Source organism: Dendrobates tinctorius, unplaced genomic scaffold (assembly GCF_039654945.1).
Source record: "Dendrobates tinctorius isolate UK_male_01 unplaced genomic scaffold, ASM3965494v1 ptg000011l, whole genome shotgun sequence".
In the NCBI taxonomy this organism is placed as follows: domain Eukaryota; kingdom Metazoa; phylum Chordata; class Amphibia; order Anura; family Dendrobatidae; genus Dendrobates; species Dendrobates tinctorius.
The window spans coordinates 116240932-116264637 of record NW_027361679.1 but is presented as its reverse complement, the minus strand read 5'-3'; the positions used below and the strand labels follow the sequence as shown (position 1 = coordinate 116264637).

Below are 23706 nucleotides of genomic sequence, written 5' to 3'. Positions count from 1 at the left end.
GGCGTGTCCGGCTTTTTCGCCGGAGACAAAAAACGTTACAGTAGCCGTTTTTTCCAGACGCCGGATTGCGTCACATTGCCGGATCCGGCGAAAATCAGATGAAACGCATGGCCATCCGGCTCGATCCGGCTCTAATGCAAGTCAATGGGGGGGAAACCGGATCCGGCATTGCATTTCGCCGGATCCGGTTTTAGTCAAAAGCGCCGGATCGCGCCTGACGCCGAAAACCTGATGTGTGAAAGAGGCCTAATTGCAACATGGAGTTCGATCTCAATTCCAGCCAATTTTGCATTGAAAGAGTAGAACGACGCTCCTTCCCTTCCGAGCTCTGCCATGCATCCAAAGAGTGATTTACCCCCACATATGTGGTATCAGCATACTCAGGACAACTTGCACAAAAACTTTTGGGGTTCAATTTTTCCTAATACCCTTGCAGAAAAAATGGAGGCAAAAAGATCATTTTTGTGGAAAAAATATGATTTTTTATTTTCACAGCTCTGTTATTAACCTATGTGAAGCACTTGGGGTTCAAAGTGTTGACCACACAGCCAAATAAGTTCTGTGGGGTGTCTAGTTTTCAAAATGGGGTCAATTATGGGGGGTTTCCACTGTACATCAGGGGCTCTCCAAACGCGACATGGCATCTGCTTTCGATTCCATTCAATTTTACGTTCAAAAACCCAAATGGTGCTCCTTCTCTTCCGAGCCCTGCTGTGTGCCTAAAGAGTGGTCTTCCTCCACATATGGGTTATCGGTGCGCTCAGGAGAAATTGCACAGCAAATATTGTGGTTGATTTTCTCCTGATACCTTTGACAAAATAAAAAATTTGTGTCTGAAGTAAAATTTTTGTGAAAAAAAGTTAAATGTTCATAGTTTCCTTCCACATTTCTTCAATTCTTGTGAAGCACCTGAAGAGTTAATAAACTTTTTGAATGCGGTTTTGAGCACCTTTAGGGGTGCAGTTTTTAGAATGGTGTCTCTTTTGGGTATTTTCTGTCATATTGACTCCTCAAAGTGACATCAAATGTGAGGTGGTCCCTAAAAAAATGGTTTAGTAAATTTTGTTGAAAAAATGAGAAATCGCTGGTCAAATTTTAACCCTTATAACTTCCTAACAAAAAAAAATTATGCTTCAAAAATAATGCTGATGTAAAGTAGACTTGTGGGAAATGTTATTTATTAACTATTTTGTGTGACATAATGCTCTGATTTAGGGGCATATAAAAATTAAACGTTTGAAAATTGTGAAATTTTCAAAATTTTTGGGAAATGTTCATTTTTTCACAAACGCAAGAAATTTTGAAGAAATTTTACTACTATCATAAAGTACAATATGTCACAAAAAAAACACTCTCCGAATCAGTGGGATATGTTGAAGTGTTCCAGAGTTATAACCACATAAAGTGACAGTGGTCAGATTTCAAAATTAAGGTCTGGTTTATTAACCTACAAAGTGGCTTGGTCCTTAAGGGGTTAATGGTGCTACACAGATGAGTAGAAATAAATAAAATAATTAATGCTTTTGGTTTTACTGGTGTATAAATTTATAATGTGGCGGTATGTGTAAGTTGTGTGGTGTACATCAGATTCTAAAAGTGTGTTGTAGCAGCAGGGTAAAAACAAATTGTATTAATTTGTGGACAAGTTTTACACTTTGAAACAATCCTTAATGCAAAGGCCAGGTTTCTCAGGGCATGTTTCACAATGGTAAATTGTGTCCTTACGAATTCCCTCTTGGAGCACTCTTCATTGTTTTTGTGATCGTCCGTTCTTCGCTGTTTGGGGAACCTCTGCTGGAAAATGTTGACCTGTGATACTACGGACACTATCCGTTTCAGAAGTACTGGGACTTTCACATTCCTGAGTGCCAAACATTAGTGCCTTGATGACTTCCTCCTGAAACTGAAGGAAGATTCCTGTATTGCCTGCAGATCAGAACAGAACAAAAGCATTGTACAATGTGCACGGCTATTTTTATGTACCATTCTTTAGATTTTCACATGGCACTGTATGGATTGACGACCTGATCTGAGAGATCTACCCCCACATGTGTTTATTATAATCCAAGATACAATCTGGCTTTGGGACGTGTTGTGGTACCATGAACAGTGACATAGGAGCTGTTGTCACGGTGTATGTTGATCAAAATTCGGACATCCATTTTGTTCTTATACTTGACCACCGTCATGTTCTCGCTGCATTGGGCTCTGCTTTCACCTTTTCTCAGCATTTGCCCATTTAGCGGCTTAGGGAGGCCTTGCTGATTTTTCTCACATGGTGCCACATGAAACTGTACCTCTAACAGAGAGGATGTTGAAGAGGAGGATACTGGTGTAAAAGTTATAAATGTATAGGTGATAACGCTTATCCAGCATTGGGTGGTGCAATTCCCACAATTCCCCTGAGGTATTCTTGGACAGTTTGTACAGTTTAATTCCGTAACTGGCCCTCTTACTAGGCAAGTATTGAAGGAATTTTAGCCTCCCTTTGAAATGAACTAGAGGTTCATCTATAGTGATGTCCCTCTGGGGTGTGTACGCCTCAGCAAATATTTTGCTAACATGTTCAGCCACTGGCCGAATTTTATATATACGATAAAAGTTTGGATAGTCTCGGGGAGGACACTGCACATTATCATTATAAAGCAAAATGTTTTGGATTGCTTCAAATCGTGTCCTTGTTATGGCCATGCGGAGTATCGGTGTTCTGTAGAGAATATCAGTACTCCAGTATTGCCGAAGCTCAGGTTTTCTGTTTATGCCCATATGCAGCAAAATTCCCCAAAATGTCATCATCTCTGCTTCATTTACAGGAGTCCTTCTGGCGTATGATGACGTGGCATTTTGGGTGATAAATTGATGGGCATGTAAGGGGTTACAAAGACTGGTATATGCCCCTACCTGTTATGATTGGGTCACCGAGGAGGAGAGCAAGCCCAAGCTAAGCCACAGAAAACCAGAGAGGTTGGCAACTAAGCGGATTGCAGACCCCTGATCCTATCCACACAACTAGCAGTAGCCGTGGAGCGTGCCTACGATGATCCTAGACGCCTCGGCAGAGCCGGAGAGCTAACTAAGCCTAAAGCAAGAAAGGGGAAATCTAAACTGCCCCAGAGCAGACCCCAAAGGAATAGATAGCCCCCAAACATATATTGTCGGTGAGACAAGATGAAAACACAAATGCAGGTAGGAAAATAGACTGAGCAAATGATGGGGCTCACACTGAATAGACAGGACAGGAAAGGAAAGACACTGTCTGCAATCACGCAAAAAACCCTGCAAAAAAGTCCAACACGTCTGATGCAACAATACTGAAGTCGCACGACTTCGCCCACTATATCAGCACTCTGGCCTCTTTTTGCTCTGCTTTCAGAATATACCAATCTAGTAAGGGACAAAAACAAACTGGCACAAGCAGTAACATATGGATGGTGATTCAGCACAGCCCCAGCCGGAGCTGGCTGACCCACACAAAACTGAAATAGACAAAACCAGATCAAATGTGAACAGAATAGCAAAAGAACACTTAGCTGAGCATGCAGGGACTGAGCTGGAAACTAAGACCTCAGGAGGCAGGAAAAAATCACCAGCAGGGATAGAGGGAGTCGGCTGTCTTAAATCCAGTCTGAAACCCCAGATCTCCAATCGTCGTCCTCATTATCAGGTGGCAAGCCTCTGTTAATCAGATTAACCATTACCTTCATTAACCACCAGAGGGAGCCCAGAAGGAGAACTCGCAACTTCTCTGTCAATTTGACCAGCTCCACTACCTTCACTAGTAACCAGAGGCAGGCCAGAAAGCGAATTCACAACACCTACCCCTTTAAGCATGTCCCGGTTAAATGTGATTTCATGTTGCTATGTATGTAGTGTTTTCCAACCATTTTCTGCTATATGAATGTTTTATAATACTGTGTATTGTATTGTATTTCCATAGTTGTCTAGGGACAGTGTAGTACCTTAGTTGGGCCACTAGATGGGGTACATGACACCTTAGTATAATAAATAGTGTATATAGTTAAATATCGGAGGAGTTAACTGGGGGTAAGGCAAGAATAGTTTTTTGGTTTGAGGCAGAGGGGCTAGAGAGCCAGAACAGCTTGGGTGGGCTTTAGAGCCTGAGCTATTCAGTAGCTCTGTAATGTTTGAAGCAAGGAACCCAGCCATCTAGGGCCCAGTGAGTCTGAAGTACAGCAGAGGCAGCAGTCATGACAGCAGTGTGGAACAGAAGCTACAGCAGAGGTCCCAACAGTACAGGGACGCAGGTAGCTCTTTAATGTGGCAGCTTACTGCATGGGCAGATGCCATCAGGTCCAGCGCGAAACAGATGAGGGAACTCCTGAGCATAGTGAGTTTGAACAGGGAGGACACTGCAGTACCGTATGAGATGGTATGACTCGGGCACGTACTGAAGGACATAAGAAAAAGTGCAGGGAAAATGAAGAATGTGAACTGTATGGAACCCTAATGTTGTGACTAACAAGGATGTGCTGCAAAAAGAAAGAAGTGAAGTTCTATGTTTTAATTTGAAACTGGACTGTGTCTCTGTTTGTGCACAAACAACCGAAGGGGGTCTTAAAGCAACATAGAGAAGACTCTGAAGGTGTGGAGAGCAGAGAGGCAAGTACACTGACAATGGGACATTCTTTGTATGTGACGGGAGACCAGGGTGCCCAAGAGCCATTATTCTCGGCTACGGCCCTGGTGCTCCCTCACAGGCATACAAGTTTGTCTGGGCCACCATAACATTTATTATTTCCTCACTGAAAAAGAATTTGAAGAAGCCAATTCAGTGAGCTCAGTGGTGTCAAACTGGATTCCTGAGTTGCCGATGAAATCTGGAATAACGAGCTGATAATTTTTGGGTGGTGCAATCCATATGGGATCGATTGCTGTAGGAGTTGCATAGGTCCTAGGGTGCCTTGCTGGTGGATCGCCCACCAGGGCAGAGGAGATACTCGGTACCGGGCCACTTTTGAAAGGGAGGGGTTACAGCAGCTGTGACCCAGTTCCGTGGCCCTGGGCGTCCAATAAAAGGGGATATTTACAAGGGGTAAAGTTTATAAGGTTTGTAATAAGTGTTCGTGACGCCACCTGTGGTTTCTGGTCAGACGTGACCAGCGCTGCAGAGCAGATCCTCTGGGACTGATGGTGATGCAGCAGAGTTGGTATAGCTCTCCACAGGCCGAGCTTTGTCCCAGGGCAATTGTAATAAAAGAGATGTAGTACTTGGCAAGGAATGTAACAGGGCTGAGTAGGTGTTCAGTGATGATAGATGTAGCAGAGTTGGATAGGTGACACGGGAATAATTAGAGGACACAGCTGGGTGCAGTTCCAAAGCTTTACTCACAGTTCTGGCTGCAGCACAGATGCCCGCTTGGAGCCGTGTCCTCCAGGTGAGGGGTCCTGAAAACTCCCAGGTAGATCTGGATACACCTTTCCAGGACTCCCTTCAGTGTGTGCCTTTCCTGGCCATCTTACTGTATTGGTTTCTTGCCTCTCCTGCTCAACACCTCACAGTCAGTGTCCCAGGCCAGCAGCCGCGGACCTTGTCGGGTAACGTACTCTCTGTGTTCTCTTGCTCCTCTATGGCTGCCTTTCCGGCGAAGATAACCGTGGCTTGTGGCTGCAACACCTAAAGGTGCCTCTGCCTCCGGCTTGCTAGTTGAGTCTGATGATCTCTCCAATAGGCTAGGGGGCCGGTACCACACTGCTACCTGGTCTCTTCACTGCTGGATCGGGCCCCACGGGTGGCATCCACACTTCCCGTGCCCCTGAGACCCCTTTGGGAGCTTTCTTCTGTCTCTTTCCTTCTGCAGCTCCTCCTGGCAGGGAGCTGCTTCACCACACATCTGTTACTTTCACTTTCTCCTCACGTTCTGCCTCACTCTGCATTGTTCTTCCCGCTCTCCTTCTGTTACACCCCACCCACCTCTCAACACCCTTTCCTACCCAGCAGGGCTGCCAGTGAGGAGAGACGGAACCCTGCTGTGCGATATGAGCTGGGATGTAGGTGTTGGAGTCCTGTGGGGTGCTCCCTCCTTACTTGAGAATGGGGTACCACACCTCTGGGTGAGGTGTAGTACCTCTGTGGTGACTGAACCCTCAGGGGTGCCACATAGGGAGTACTTCCTCACTAGATGAAGAGGAGGAGGAATAGATGATTGTGGGATCTTCCTCACTGGATGAATCTGCGTCAGAGGCAAGGAAGGTTTATGCCTCCTCTGGTGAATAGTGTCTTCTTGACGAACGGGCCATTTTTTTATTTTTCAAAACCCCGGGAATGTGTGTGTAAGTGGTGCTTTTACACATGTAATGTGTGGGGCTTTTGAATAGGGTGCTATTAATTAAAAAAAAAAAAAAAAAGTGAAAAAAAGTAGAGAGAGAAAATGGAGAAGAAAAAAATGAAAAGAAAAATCAGATGTAATGAAAAAAAGTTTGCATAAAAAAATTAGACATTCACTACACTAATTCCCTCCCAATAAATTTACCTTACACAAAAAATTCTATTTTACAAAATAAAAAACAGACATCACCAACACTGTAATGTACGCTCCCCTAATGCACTACCTACAAATTTACTCAATGCAAATTTTTTTTTTTACAAAAGAAAAACAAACATCACCAGCAATATGAGGTACGCTGCCCCTAATGCACGAGAATTTACCTGGTGATAGCAGTTTTTTTAATGCAAAAACAACACGCTAACTCCATACCTATAAAACTACTCTATACGTTTTTCTTTTTTCTCTTAAATCAGATCGCTTGTCACCAAACACTGTGACACTGGCTACACTAACACGCTACCTTGCTACGTCTAAGACTACTCTGTACTAATTACTATTATTTTTATTTTCTAAAAAAACAAACAATTGGACGTCACTTACACTACGACGTCCGCTACGCTAACTAGCGAAAAAAAGAAAAAGTCCTGTGGTGCGGTCTCTAATCAGCAGCGATACTGATCAGAGCGCTGCAGACACAGGAAGAGCACAAATGCTCAGCACTGGACGCCGCGCACAGAAAAAAAGGCACAAAAAAGTGCTCTAAAAATTCAATTGGAAGGGGAGAGGGGTACTTGAACAGGATTGGGAGACTGGGACAGGGATGGGGGAGTTGCTGCTGCTGTGATCACAGATGAGTGGCACCCGGGCCTGTTACTGAAACTGCTGGAGAGCGGAATAGGAGGAAAGACCTATGATGTCATCAAAAGCTCCTACACAGAGAACCGCTGCAGCGTGAGTGTGAATGGTAGAAGAACGGCTGAATTCCAGCAGAGCCGTGGAGTCAGACAGGGCTGCACCCTAAGTCCAACTCTCTTCAATATTTACATCAATGAGCTGGCCATCGCTCTGGAATCTTCCACAGAACCAGGTCTCGCACTCTATCACTCCCAGGTGAAATTTTTGCTGTATGCAGATGACCTACTGCTGCTGTCACCAACTGAGAAAGGTCTCCAAGAAAACCTGAAAATCTTGGAGAAATTCAGCTCCACATGGGCACTACCGATCAATGCAAAGAAAACCAACATCATGGTGTTCCTGAAAAGAAAGCCAAGATCGAACCAGCACCTTCCATTTGTGCTAAATAACTGCGCTCTTACAGAAACGGACAAATATACCTACCTGGGTCTGGAAATTCACCAGTAAGGGAGCTTCAAACAAGCCATAGAGACCCTGAAGGACAAGGCCTACAAAACCTATGGCATCCGAACAAAATTCTACCATCTGAAGCCGTCAGTGAGGGTCTGGCTAAAAATGTTCGATGCCATAATCACCCCAATCCTCCTGTATGGCAGTGAAGTCTGGGGCCCTCACACATACCCAGACTACTCAAAGTGGGATTCCAGTCCAACAGAAATATTCCACCTAGAATTCTGTAAACACCTTCTCCAGGTCCATCGGAGCACCACCAACAGTGCCTGCCGGGCTGAGCTGGGAAGATTCCCACTGCACATAGCGGTCCTGAAGAGGTCGCTGTCCTTCCAGGGTCACCTACAGAGTAGCAACCCAAGCTCCTATCACCATAAAGCCATGCTACATATAGGTGGTCTCCACAAATCAGGACCCCTGGAACAGCTCACCCAAACCCAACCTGACCGAACCTTCAACCATAGGAACCTGACAAAAGCCAAAATCAGGAAGATGGTAGATGAGGGGCAGGAGAGGTACGTAAGTGACTGGAAGAACGAGATCAGCAGCTTTTAGAAACTGACCATGTACCAGAGTCTACAGAGAGACTACAGAGTGGCTCCATATCTGGAGAAACTCTCGGACCCCAGAGACCGACAGATCCTGAGCCAGTATAGACTCAGTGCCCACAATCTGGCCATCGAGGTCGGCCGGCACAAACAGAGCTACAAGCCCAGGGAAGACAGACCGTGCCTACACTGTGACCTGGAGGATGAGACCCACTTCCTGCTACACTGCACCAAATACTCAGCAGAGTGGGACACTCTCCTCAGGAGACTATCCAATCTCATCCCAGATTACAGCTCCATGAAGGAGGAAGAGAAAACATATATCCTGCTGGGGGAAGAAGAAAGCGCGGTGGAGATAGCAGCGCAATATGTGAGCACATGCCATGGGCTGCGAGAAAGACGACCATGATATTCCATGGACTTCCATAGCCCCCCTCCCTGTACCCCATCCATTGTTCCTTCAATGTGGCAAGGTGTTCTTAATAATTTGAGGAGGATAAGGTCCAAATAGGAGGATGGCTGATGGGAGATGCTCGGTGGGTTCGGATCTGTGTGTTGGTGATTTGGTGTGGTTGTCCTCGAAGAACATTAAGTTGAAGGTTCCTTTTTGGAAACTGGGACCCAGATTCATTGGACCCTAAATGATAGTTGTTAATTCAGCAGCATTTCACCTTACTTTGCCAACCACTTTCTAGATTCCTAATATGTTTCACAGATCACATCTCATGAAATATATTGCTCCCTCTGAACCATCTCCACCAGTTCCAGATAGCGAAGATTATTAATTTTCACTTTGTATGCCGGTCTCTTGAATATGTGGTACATTGGAAGGGTTATGGTTCTGAGGAGAGAATATGGGTACCAGCATCTGATGTTCATGCGATCATGTTGGTCCAGTCTTTTCACACTTCACATCCAGATAAACCTGATTTTCATGTAACGGAGGTCTCTCTTAGGAAGGGTGGTGCTGTCATTGGGATACCATGACAGAGAAGGGCCAGAAGATCGCAGCGTCTGGTTACACAATCTCCTGCACTGATTAGAAATGCTTCATTATCCTATTAAACAATGAAGGCTTTTCTTGCACTGTCATTGCTAGGGTTAATCAGTTCAGTTGATCTCCTGGATCTCTCCATCCTGAATTGTCTCTGCTGTTCTGTGTTGTCCACTCCGCTCTGGTATATATGCTTGTCACTGGCACTTGGGAGTTGTCATAGATAGTTCACTACCTGGTTTGGAGTTGAAGGAGTTCAGTGTTTGGAGTTGGTGGTTGGAGAGTTTTCAGGAGATTTCTGCATGAAGTTGGTTTGCGTGTTTTATCCTCATTCTCTCCCTTTTTGTTTGTGCTTCCTATTCCTCCCTTGTTTCCAACTCTGATGTTTTGTGAGTGTATTTGTATGTAGTTTTTTTTATGTTTGTTTACCCCTGTCTGCCTGGTTAGTGGTTTCCAATACACTTCGGCCTCGCACCTCCCTGGGTGACAGAGAAAAAAGATAAAGGTTAAGATAGGAGCATAGCAAGGTATGAGACTCCGGCGTCTCCATCATCTGGGGTAATCCGGGGGACAGGAATAGCCTAGGGTGCCCCTAGTTCCAGGGATCGAGTTGGTTCCCACAGTACGTTGTCACTACACAACAGTACCTTTATACTTTAATTACCTTTTACAGGGCCCAATTTATTATAGCAATTGTTCCTTTTTTGGCACCAAATGCACCTTTCCATTTGTGTATTTTCTGAATGTTCACAATTGTGGGCGGAGATGCAGCAGTGCTGCTGGGGTGCCCGGTGCTGCTGCTGTGGTCTTCGGTGCTGCTGCGGGGGACTCTAGTGCGGCGGGGGCTCTGCCGACATTTTGTGAAAGGTCAGAGCCCCCGCAGTTCTGTGGTTTCCTGTGTGGTGGACTCTGGGAAAATGACCGTCGAGGGGTGGCGCAAGCACAGATGGAGATCTCGGCATCAAGATCTCGGGAGATCAGATTTCAGGACTGAAATCAACTTATAGCAATCACTGCTGGATTGCTATGAGCGCCACCCGGTGGCAAGTGAGGTATTCTGCTACATGAAGGTGATCTGATCATCGCCTGTATGTAGCAGAGCCGATTGGGTTATGGCAGCTTCTAGTCTCCCATGGAGACTATTGAAGCATGCCAAAAGTGAGAAAAATTTGTGTTTAAAAAAAATATAAAAGTTAAAATTACCCCCCTTTCGCTCCATTCAAAATAAAACAATAAAAAAAATCAAACATGCACATATTTGGTATCACCACATTCAGAATCACTCGATCTATCAATAAAAAAAAGGATTAACCTTATCACTAAATGGCGTGGCCTAACAGCGTAGTGAGACAAAGTCTAAACACCAGAATTACGTTTTTTTTATCGCCGCAACATTGCATTAAAATGCAATAACAGTTGATCAAAAGACTGTATCTGCACCAAAATGGTATAATTAAAAGCGTCAACTCTGCGCACCCAACCTGAGATCACGAAAAATAAAGACGCTTATGGGTCTCGGAAAATGGCACAATTTTTTTTTTTTTTTTTTTAATAAAGTTTTACATTTTTTTTCACCACTTAGATAAAAAAGAACTTAGACATATTGGGTGTCTATGAACTAGTAATGACCTGGAGAATCATAATGGCAGGTCAGTTTTAGCATTAGTGAATCTAGTTAAAAAGCAAAACGAAAAGCAACTGTGGGATTGCACTTTTTTTTTGCAGTTTCATTGCACTTGGAATTTTTTTCCCATTTTCCAGGACACAATATGTTAAAACCAATGGTGTCAATATGTGTAAAACGGCACAAAGTCTTTCCAACACCATCAAGATTTTTGCTGGAGGGAATATGGCCAACGTAACCATTTATTTCACATTTTTTGGGAATGTCCTGTAATAAGATCTCTATGGATTGAAATATCTGAGCTCATTTCAAGAATCGCCAAACTTAATGTTAATCTTACACCTTACCTTGCATTATCATCTCTTGGTATTCAAGATATTCCTTTCCAATTTCGACATATAATTATTCATATTTTATTGGTCACTAAATTACTGATTGCTTTAAGGTGGAAACAGAAAGATATTCCCAAAATTTCAGATATTATAGAGAAAATTTCTACTCATAGTTTTTGAATTCTCGCTTGCTTTAAGACGGAACAAATTTAGAACGTATACCAAGAGATGGCACAGTTGCAATATCTTTTTTCCTCCTTCCCCTTAGCTTGATATATTTGTGTATATGTATATATATATGTGTGTATGTATGTATGTTGATTAACCTAGAAGAGTACAAGCCAATCCAAGTTTCAACATCCTCGACAAACTCAACTATTAAAGGACTTCTTTGGAATCTAAGCTTAATATACCGGTTCGACATATTATCTCTAATGATACACGCAGTATTTGACTTTCTGCTTGAAATTAAATTGGTTATACAGTGCAAATTTACCAGTAGGACCTTAGTAGTTAATTTCCCCATTTCCCTTGTAGTTCCCAGTTCTTCCCCTTCCTAATCCTCTCCTCCTTCCTTACCCCACCTTCTTCCCTCCCTTCTATTAGTATTAATTAAATCGTCTTGTATTGTTGTGTATTGTATTACAAAAACTTCAATAAAATTTCAGTTGTGATAAAAAAAATAAACAAAACAATGGTGTCATTCAAAAGTACAACTTCTTCCGCAAAAAACATGGTCACATTGACGGAAAAACGGAAAAATAAAAAAGATATGGCTCTGGGAAGAAGGGTAGCAAAAAAACAAACGCAAAACCAAAACTATCTCCGGTCATGAAGGGGTTAAAGTACGTTTATTAAAAATGTTTATAAAATAACTGCTAAAAAAAAAAAGTGATAGAATAGCTGATAATTAGACAATTTACTCCACAGATGACTGTTTTGATGCACCATCTCTTTAAAACTGTCAAATATATTCCAAAAGAGAGCCACTATAATGTCTCCTCCTACTCACCCCAGACCATAAGTGAAAGGACTAGTGGGTAGCAGGAGGGACAAACGGGCTGAATAAGCTCTAATGAAAAAAAATCCCAGATACAACCACACATGGCCTAGGAAGCTCTACTTGTCCACTGTCATCCCTACCAGCCAGCAGAGGTGCCCCCTCTCCAGGGCGGTTGTCCCTCACATACCCTACAAGCCCTGTGCTGATATACAGTGGAGGAAATAAGTATTTGATCCCTTGCTGATTTTGCAAGTTTGCCTACTGACTGTCACGTGGACCCGTCCTGTGTGACACGATCCGCAGGTCGGTAACTAAAACAACAAAACTGGCACGTGTAACTGTCCTGTGTGACACGACCCGCAGGCCGGTAACTAAAACAACAAGACACGGGGGAAGGGGAAACAGTTACAACGGTGGGCCCTGCGATAGGGAATGGGGACGTGGCGACCTCCTGCACTCCCCTGAGTCAGTGTCCCTCACACTCCTAACGTTCCCTATGCAGGCTCCTCACCTGTCGCCGAGCCGGAACCTGTCACCCTAGCACACCCTACACCTATCCCTTGCTAGGGAGCTGGGTGGTGCAGGCACTGGCCCCACCGCTGTAGCTTTGCTCTGTTGCTATTGCTCCCAGCAACAGAGTCCACCACCAGAATGCAGCTTTCCTCCAGAATAACTGCTGCTTCTCCAAGCTTTGTCAGAGCTGCAAGGAACACCTCTCTGTAATTCCTTCCTTAACCAGACTTTACACCAGAGCTCCCCTGAGCTGTTCTCTGTAGTTCCTGCCTTCACCAGTCTTGGTTGGAAATGAGCAATATCACCAACAGTGATTGCAACCACCTGACACTCTTTTATAGGTAAGAGCCAGCAATCACACATGCTTCATAATCACGTGCACTAAACTAAAGTAACCAGAGTGCAATGACCCTAACGGCCACCGGGGGCAAAACTAGAACTGAAACCACACAGTGCAATGACCCTAATGGCCACCGGGGGCAAAAACTAACTTTAAGCACACAGCTTAAGGGAAAAAAAAGGTTACTAGTGCTTTTATCTGTCATGATCCAGCATGGATCATGATACTGACTAAGACCTGAACAGTCTATAAATTTAAGGGTAGGTTAATTTTATCATTGAGAGATAGAACATCAAAACTAAAATCCAAGTATTTAATCCCTCTGGTAAACAAGATTTAATACTTGGTGGCAAAACCCCTGTTGGCAAGCACAGCTGTCAGATGTTTTTTGTAGTTGATGATGAGGTTTGTGCACATGTCAGGAGGAATTTTGGTCCACTCCTTTGCAGATCATCTCTAAATCATTAAGATTTTGAGGCTGTCGCTTGGCAACTCGGAGCTTCGACTCCCTCGATAAGTTTTCTATGAAATTAAGGTCTGGAGACTGGCTAGGCCACTCCATGACCTTAATGTGCTTCTTTTTGAGCCATTCCTTTGTTGCCTTGGCTGTATGTTTTGGGTCATTCTCTTGCTGGAAGACCAAGCCACGACCTATTTTTAACGTCCTGGCAAAGTGAAGGAGGTTGTCACTCAGAATTTTACGGTACATGGCTCCATCCATTCTCCCATTGATGCGGTGAAGTAGTCCTGTGCCCTTAGCAGAGAAACACCCCCTGTTGAGTTAATGCCTGTGACCTCAATTTCTGGTCTTGCCCATGTTGTAGAGGTTAGAGTCTGACTGATTAATTGAGTATGTGGACAAGAGTCTATTATAAACGTGACTATGTAAGACAGTTGTCTTTAATGCAGGTAACGAGTTAATTAGGAGTGTCTAACTGGTCTGTAGGAGCCAGAACTCTTAATGGTTGGTAGGGGATCAAATACTTTATTTCTTACTGAAAAATGTAAATAAATTTATATCATTTACACAATGTGATTTTCTGGGTTTTATTTTTGATATTCTATCTCTCAATGTTAAAATTAAACTACCCTTAAAATTATAGACTGTTCATGTCTTTGTCAGTGGGCAAATTTACAAAATCAGCAAAGGATCAAATACTTATTTTCCCCACTGTATGTGCAGGGAGCCTAGACCAGACAATAAACAACTAGGCTAAAAGTGGACAAGGGATGCTGAGTATCACGAGGTAGGTAAAATAGCTATTACTTATCATTCTGATGTAGGTAGATATAAGATGCTTCTATGCTTCTGTCTCAATGTGTTTCTCCTTAGGTGGTTCATCAGGAGGCTACAGTGTATTCATAATAGGTATAGATGCTGCAGGATGATCAAAAGCCCACTCCCCATACAACGTACAACTCAGGAACTCAACATAGTGTAAGGAGTGTACCGAATATTATGCTGTTGTGTGTATATATATTGTGGGGAAATGTACAGTATATAAGTGTAACATAGAGAAAGCGTTGTACATTAGTTAGTCCACTAGATGGGGACCATGGAGCCCATATAGGGCGGACAGCTCCGTAATGTTCTAAGCAAGGAACCCAGCCATCCTGGGCCCTGTGAGTCAAAAGTACAGCCAAGGCAGCAGCGGTGGCATCAGTGTGGAAAAGAAGCTACAGTAGAGGTCACAACAGTACAGGACGCAGGTTACTCTAAAATGTGGCAGGATAGGGTTAAATGACAGGGTAGATTTATCTGTCTTCTTATAACAATGAAAAAATTTGAGTTTTTTTCGCTGCAGTGCTGCAAGCTATGTATTTAGAGAGTTAATTTTTTTATTCATTGTATTCACTATTTGATTTTGTTCACATGTAACTTTGTGTCTAAATCCTTTAAAAAGGAAATGACCCCACCCCCTCACACACCTGAACCTGTTGAAGCGCTTGCTGCACGAAACGGCCATTGTCCACCTGCACGCTCCCTGCATGCCTCCCTAACCCGCAAATCCCATACAAAGTCTCTTGTTCACTTGGATAAAATAAAAAAGGACATTTTAATACTTAATCCATCTGGTGAGTGACACATTATTTTTCTTTATAATGTATATAAGTGTAACATATGGAAAGCGTAGTACATTATAAAGGATGTGCTGCGAAAAGAAAGAAGTAAAGTTTTGCGTTCCAACTGGACTGTGTCTCTGTTTGTGCACCAACGACCGGAGGGGGTCTTAAGCAATGTAGAGGAGACCCTGAAGGTGCGGAGAGAAAAGAAGCAAGTACACTGACAATGGGACATTCTTTGTATGTTACGGGAGACCAGGGTGCACAAGAGCCATTTGTCTCGGCCACGACTACGGCCCTGGCGCTCCCTCAACAGTAAAAAAGGTCTCATTAGGTTTCTTTGTCTAACAATAATGGACCCACTTACTGTGAATAGATCAAGTGACCTGCGGACCTACTTACCCAAAATCACACCGAGGTTAAGACAGAGATTCCAGCTCAGGTAGTGTACGAATAAAGCATCTTACCATGCTGCAGCTGTTCCAAGTTGTATGTTTGTCTAAGTGCCAGCAAAATGTTTGGATCAAGTGGTCCTTTGAACTAACAGATCCCTGTTAGATGCTCCAGGTTTTGTCCTTGTCACAAAATGTGGGACATTCTGAGACTAAGTGCCTGTTCCAAATTAAATTGTAGAATTTAAATACGTGCACGGAAGAGCCACTCTAATATATTAAGAATCAAAGCAAATCTCTCTTTATTACATCATCCGGTCAGTCTTTAGATAGGTTGTTAGTATTCATGCATTGTAACAATATAATTGGCTCATCTTATCTCCAAATATGTGCTGGTATTGGCATACTATGACAGGGTCACTGAGACGGTATATAAGGGGAGATATGTGTCACTGCGTAATGGCATCAGTGATGTGAAACCAGGGTATTTTCCTTCAGCACACTCCGTGTTGTGAGGGTTAAGTTAAAGTTGCATACATGGGCTGGTTTTATGTGGACATCTATGGAGTGGGTGGGAAGATGTCCACCTCATCTCCACCTGCAGAGCAGGCAAAACCATGTGCTGACAGGACCTGTGTGATGTCACAATCATGTAATCAGTCACATGGTCTGGGTTTAAATATATCAGGATCCTGACAGCGCCAGCGTACAACCTCCACTGAGCAGGGACTCACCTGTTATGATTGAGTCACCGTAGGAGGCAAAAATAGAAATGCTAGCTAAGTCCAGAAAACCAGAGAAGTTGGCAGCTATCGGATTGCAGACCCCTGAACCTATCAACACAACTAGCAGTAGCCGTGGGGGGCTCCTACGATGCCCTAGGCCCCTCGATCACAGCCGGAGGACTACATAGCCTAAAGACAGAAAGGGAAATCTAAACTGCCCCAGAGCAGCCCCCAAAGCAAAAGGCAGCCCCCCACATATAATGACGGTGAGGCAAGAAGGAAGAACAAAACACAGACAGAAAGATAGACTGAGCAAAGATGGGGCCCACGCTAGCTTAGATAGGAAAGGGCAGGAAGGCTGCTGTCTGCAATCCGTGAAAAACCCTATGAAAATAAGAGCCAACAAACTGACAGTAAAAAAGGCCCTGAAGACGCTAGGCTTCAAAAAGCTATGTCAGTACTCAGGAATATTCTGAAGACAGAGCAACAGGCAAAAAGGAGATTCAGCTCACCCCAGCAGGGAATGGCAGAATCCAGAAAAGCAAGGAAAACAAAACACTAATGCAAAAAGGCAAAGCAGAAATCTTGGCTTTAGATGAGCAGGAATCAGACTGGTTTCCTAGAAGTCCACAGAGAAATCACCCGCAGGCCAGAAGGGCGTCGGCAGCCTTATATCCAGTCATTAACTCCACTCAGCCAGTCATCATCATCAGCCCCAGGTGTTTGACAATCAGGCTCACTTCCTTTCTTCACCAGAAGAGGGAGTTCCTCGGGCCTCAGTAGTAAAGGGGAAAATGAACTCACAACACTCACCCGCACTGTAGGGACCCCTGGGGACCAGGATAGCTAGAAAGTATCGGTGCACAGGACCTTAGTGATGAAGTTTAACAAGCCGGCACGGAACCTACGATCATGTGACTGCCAGGGGGCGGGGCTTTGCATCCTGCTTTCAGAGAAGACCGAAAACTCAGGCAAAACGGAGGTCATTCACAGTACGGACAGCGAGGTACAGGAGGGGTAAACAGATGGGAGGTCAGACAAAGCCAAAGGTCATACACAAGAGGGCGACGCGGTACCAAGGGGACGAGCAGAGAGAAGTCGGGTCACAAGCAGAGAGTCATACACGAGAGGTAGCGCAGCACAAGAGGGACAGGCAGAACTGGTAACAGGGACAGAACCGGATCAAAACCAAACAAGCAAGCAAGATATCAGGCACAAGGCACATGTACGCACAAGGTCAACTAACTCAGCCGAGGGCAGGAGTATAACTGACACCGGACCTAGGTCCAGTGAGCATTAAATAGCCGCCCTCTGCCAGGGAGAGGCGGAACAATTAACCCCCAATCAGACCAGGACGGGCCAAAGCGAAACCCCGTCCTGGATCATGACAAAATAACTGGACTTGAGAGGCAGTCAGTGTGTTGTGGTTTGGAAAGGAGAGACTCCAAATGGTCGCTCCAGGTGAAGTTGAAGACACGTAGTGGTCTGAGCGGGTGAATCCCTCAAACATATGGACTTTGCTATACGTTATCTTTTTGTTTTGCTGTTATGCCAGAAAGATCATGTTTACTTTGCTGAACGCTGTTAAGGTTTATGCTGTTCCATAATAAACCAGCAGGTGATCTAACACAAGAAGCATTCCTGTGTCTGCCTTTGGAAGCAACTGAGTGAGTCAACCCCTTACAATACATACTTATAATTGGCTAAGTTGACACTATTAACACCCAGCTTGTGGTCTAGATGGCTTAAGGCACTCCCCCCCCCGAGTTTTGTTTCTCCCACAAAATGTCGGTTAGACCAGGTTCATACTGCGTTAAAGCAGTCCGTTCAACGCATAGTGTTGACCGGCTGAGTTAACGCTATAGCATAACGCGATCGCGTTGTGCTATACCGCTATCGCAGACGCTTCATCAGTGACGGACCCTCGGACGCTGCAGCCCGCGTTCCGAGGGTCCGTCACAGAATGACGGCACCTCTCTAGCGCATGCCGATTTATGGCATGCGCTCACAATGCGCTCCTAATGGAAGTGAATGTTAGCGTTAACGGATTGCGTTACACCGCGTTATGCAGCGGTGTAACGCAATCCGTTAAACTGACTGCCTTAATGCAGTGTGACCCCAGCCTAACAAAGACATTCCTGAGGGACCTCTGTTATCTCACACACTCATACTGGCTCAAACTCTATCTTGAAGCAGAAGAGAGAGTATATGTAGTGTGGCAGGGCTAAGGGTCGTGTAATTGATGGGAGATATGTGTCTCATAAATGGCTTATCTCCATAATGTAAGGCAGAAGTAAAGCATACCAGATATTGTTATTGTTTTTGTTTGAAGGACCTGTGGTGAGGTCACAGTCATGTGACCAGTCAGCTGCTGGGAACGTGGGTGTGGCTACAGCCTTATAATGTGACCTGCTCCTGAACCAGGGAGCTGTATGTGGGGAGGACTACACCTCCCAGCATGTGCTGAGACTCGCGGTCTGAGTCTGCAACCACGAAGGTTTATGTTTTGTTTGCCTAAGCTAGAGGCTATTTTTGGTGATACGCTGTTTTATGGTTTATGACAGAAATAAACCTCATGAACTTTGGAAGAACCGGTCTCCTGATTGTCTCCCGCTGCACCTGAGCGAGTCACATCCCCACAATTGGTGGTACATGTGCGGGCAGCGGTCCCAGCAGAGACTTGAGACAGTTGCTGCATGTCCTGGGTGAAGTTTGCAGCGGGGCAACAAGCATTGCCTGGAATCATGGAGGACCTCATGAAACACCTGGTCCAGTCCCAGGCACTGCAGCAGGAAACCAACAAGCTGTTGTTACAGCAGATCCAGCAAAGCCAGCAAGAGCAGCGGCAGCAGTTCCAGCAAAGCCAGCAGGAACAACGGCAGCAGATGCAGCTTCTGGCAACCGCCATCCAGGAGGGCAGGACGAGTGCCCCAACACCAGGTCGGGCTGATGCCACCGACGTCGAGAAGGCGGTAAGACGCGCATTACAAAAAATGACCCCTGAGGATGATGTGGAGGCCTTCCTGACGGTGTTTGAGAGGGTGGCTGAGAGGGAAAAACTTCAGCCAGAGCGGTGGGCGGAGGTACTGGCCCCTTACCTAACGGGGGAGCCCCAGAAGGCGTACTTTGACCTGACGGTACAAGATGCCAGAGAGTATCCCAAATTAAAAGCGGAAATTCTCGCACGCTTGGGGGTAACAATGACTACCAGGGCACAGCGAGTTCATCGCTGGGCCTATCACCGGGACAAACCCCCGCGCTCCCAAATGTTTGACCTGTTGCACCTGGTCCAGAAATGGCTGCAGCCAGAGTCGGCTTCCCCTGCACAGATGGTAGAGCGAGTTGTGATGGATCGGTTTGTGCATTCTCTGCCGAGACCTCTACAGACTTGGGTTGCCCAGGGTGATCCCCAAAATGCTGATGAACTGGTTGGGCTGGTCGAGAGATACCAGGGGATGGAAGGTTCCTTGGGGAAGCAGCCCATTCCATATTGGGGGTCCCAGCAGGGGGCGGAGTCACAAAAAGGGGTGGTGCGTCCAAGGTCAAAAGGGGCGGGGGAGGCGGTGCCCAAGGTCCCCTCGGGTGTTATTTGCTGGAAGTGTCATGGGCCAGGACATATAGCGGCCCGTTGTCCCCAGACCACCGAGCAGATGGACTGCAGCATGGGACGCCGTAGTTCATACTACGCATATCCAGCTTGCAGTGTGAACTCGCTACCTAACAAGGGGCCACAAGCGTGTCCCGTGAAGGTGAACGGTCGAGCAGTAATGGCGCTTCTGGACTCCGGGAGCTTGGTGACCCTTGTGAGGGCCAGTTTTCCTCTAAACATACTCCCGGGTAAAAAGATTGGTGTTCGGTGCATACATGGCGATGCAAAGGACTACCCTATGGCTAGGGTGAAGATTGAAACGGCGCATGGCACCGAGTCGCATGAAGTTGGCGTTGTTCGAGACTTGTTGCATCCCATAATTATTGGCCGGGATTTCTGTCTGTTTTGGGATCTGTGGGGGATGGGTTCTGAGTGTGCTAGCAAGAGCAGGGAACCAATCCACCCCACTGAGGTATCGCCACCACCAGAGGCAGACGAGTTCCCTTTATGTGTCCTTGTTGGGGATGAAGAGGAAGGGTCCCCTGTACCTGACATCCTGGAGTTAGGGGTGGCCGGGGAGAATTTTGGGACTGCCCAACATAGGGACCCCACACTAAGGGAAGCCTTTAACAATGTCACCGTCATTAATGGGGTTGCACAAGAGCCGGGAGCAGACACAAGGTTTCCCCATTTTATGTTGAGTGGGGAATTGTTGTACCGGGTCACGAAAATAAGGGAGGAGGTGGCAGAGCAGTTAATAGTACCAGGCCCCTATAGACGAAAAGTGTTGGACATGGCCCATTCACACATCTTGGGGGGACACCTGGGGGTGGAAAAAACCCAGGAACGGATTGTACAGAGGTTCTATTGGCCTGGATGTCACCGGGAAATAGTAAACTATTGCAGGTCCTGCCCGACATGTCAGTTAACTGCCCCCACATCTCATTTTCGGAACCCTCTTGTGCCACTGCCCATTATTGAGGTGCCATTTGAGAGAATTGCCATGGACTTGGTCGGTCCCTTAGTTAAATCAGCTCGGGGCCATCAGTATATATTAGTCATCCTGGACTATGCCACACGCTATCCTGAGGCCATTCCCCTGAGAAACTCCTCTGCGAAGAGTATAGCCCGTGAGCTGGTCCATGTGTTTTCCCGGACGGGTTTGCCGAAGGAGATCCTGACCGACCAGGGGACACCTTTTATGAGCAAGGTGATGAGAGAATTGTGCAGAGTCTTGCAAATTTCCCAGCTGAGGACTTCAGTGTACCATCCACAGTCAGATGGCCTTGTTGAGAGGTTTAACAAGACCCTGAAGAGCATGCTGAGAAAAGTCATAGAGGAAGATGGTAGAGACTGGGATTGTCTCTTACCGTATTTACTGTTTTCTATCCGTGAAGTTCCCCAGGCCTCCACGGGGTTCTCCCCCTTCGAGCTTCTGTACGGCCGGCATCCGCGAGGTCTCCTAGATATAGCCAAGGAAACCTGGGAAGCCGAAGTCACGCCCCACAGAAGCGTCATTGAGCATGTGGCACTGATGCAGCAGAGGGTTGCGAAGGTGATGCCCATTGTTAAAGAACATCTCCGCCAGGCACAAGAGGCTCAGGCCAGGGTCTACAACCGGTCAGCCAGAGTGAGGCAGTTCAATCCGGGAGACCGAGTTCTCGTGCTAATACCGACGGTGGAAAGTAAGTTCTTGGCCAAGTGGCAAGGGCCATATGAGGTGGTGGAGAAACTGGGAGACGTAAACTACAAGATCCACCAACCCGGAAGACGGAAGCCATACCAGGTTTACCATGTTAACCTTATCAAGCCGTGGCAAGATAGAGAGCCAGCGGTAACTCCGTGCTTGCTGGGCAACCTAGAAGGGGAGGTTGGAGCTGTTACCATAGCGGAGACTCTATCGAAGGCCCAGAAGCAACAGTGCCGGGAGTTACTCCAGAAAAACCGCGACCTGTTCTCAGAGTTGCCGGGGTGCACGAAGGTGGTGGAGCACGAAATTCTGACCGAGCCACATGTGCGGGTGAACGTGAAACCATATCGTATTCCTGAGGCCCGGCGAGAGGTAATCTCCAAGGAGGTGCAGCGTATGTTGAAGCTCGGGGTCATTGAGGAATCCAAGAGCGGCTGGTCGAGCCCGATTGTCCTGGTCCCAAAACCTGATGGTGAATGGAGGTTCTGCAACGATTACCGGAAGCTGAATGAGGTCTCCAAGTTCGACGCTTATCCCATGCCACGCGTTGATGAGCTCATCGAGAGACTTGGACCTGCCAGGTACATAACCACTTTGGATCTGACCAAGGGATATTGGCAGATCCCCATGGCACAGGAAGCCAAGGAGAAGACGGCATTCTCCACACCAGACGGGTGCTTCCAGTATGTCCGGATGCCGTTTGGCCTACAGGGAGCTCCAGCAACCTTCCAGAGGGCGATGGATAGAATCCTTGCACCTCATAAGCTATACGCTGCCGCATACCTGGATGATATCGTCATCTTTACCCCGGACTGGGAGACTCACCTGGAAAAGGTCCAAGCAGTGTTTGACGCTCTAAGAGAGGCGGGGTTTACAATAAACCCGAAGAAGTGTGCCTTGGGGAGAGAAGAAGCCAAGTACCTCGGATATGTAGTGGGGCATGGCGAGATCAAACCCCAAATCAATAAAGTGGAGGCAATTCAAACATGGCCGAGACCTCTGTCAAAGAAGCAAGTTAAAGCCTTCCTGGGGATTGTGGGATATTACAGGAGGTTTATCCCAAACTTCGCCACAATGGCTGCACCTCTAACTGATCTGCTTAAAGGGACAAAGTCAGTGATGGTCAGCTGGTCCGAAGAAGCAGAGTCAGCCTTCCAAGAAATGAAGGGAGCTCTTTGTAAGCAGCCCGTTTTGGTGGCCCCAGACTTTAAACGTGAATTTGTCCTCCAGACAGATGCCTCAGATGTCGGGGTAGGAGCTGTCCTTTCCCAAGAGATACGTGGGGAGGAGCATCCTGTTCTCTACTTGAGTAGGAAGTTGACTTCTTGTGAGAGAAATTACTCAGTTGTAGAGAAGGAGTGTTTGGCCATAAAATGGGCAGTGGACACATTACGGTACTACCTAGTGGGACGGAAGTTTAGGTTAATATCCGACCATGCCCCACTCAGGTGGATGAGGGAAACCAAGGGCAAGAATGCTAGGGTCACCCGCTGGTTCTTAGCCCTACAAGACTTCAGTTTCCATGTAGAGCATAGGGCCGGGAAGCTACATGGGAATGCCGATGCCCTCTCCAGAATCCCTTGCCTGGTAGGTGAAAGTGCCAAGCCCCACGGCTTTAGGCAGAGGGGGGAGGTATGTGGCAGGGCTAAGGGTCGTGTAATTGATGGGAGATATGTGTCTCATAAATGGCTTATCTCCATAATGTAAGGCAGAAGTAAAGCATACCAGATATTGTTATTGTTTTTGTTTGAAGGACCTGTGGTGAGGTCACAGTCATGTGACCAGTCAGCTGCTGGGAACGTGGGTGTGGCTACAGCCTTATAATGTGACCTGCTCCTGAACCAGGGAGCTGTATGTGGGGAGGACTACACCTCCCAGCATGTGCTGAGACTCGCGGTCTGAGTCTGCAACCACGAAGGTTTATGTTTTGTTTGCCTAAGCTAGAGGCTATTTTTGGTGATACGCTGTTTTATGGTTTATGACAGAAATAAACCTCATGAACTTTGGAAGAACCGGTCTCCTGATTGTCTCCCGCTGCACCTGAGCGAGTCACATCCCCACAGTAGAATATCCACAATAGAGTCAGGATAGATAAATATAAATCTGCTCTCACACTAGCTTGGCTCAAGGAATATAAAAACACTGGGTAAGATGACCTACTCCATGCCAAAAAAGAACAATTTTGTTGAAATCTAAAGGCCCCCATAAGCCTAATGTGTATGAATTTCCTATGTTAGATG

At 46.0% G+C, this 23706-nt stretch overlaps 1 protein-coding gene across 10 annotated transcripts in view; it reads left to right on the top strand.

Moving 5' to 3' along the window:
• The window catches only part of LOC141049788 (CTD small phosphatase-like protein 2-A), a 239192-nt gene that overhangs the window by 144245 nt on the left and 71241 nt on the right, over positions 1–23706 (top strand). The window lies entirely within an intron of this gene.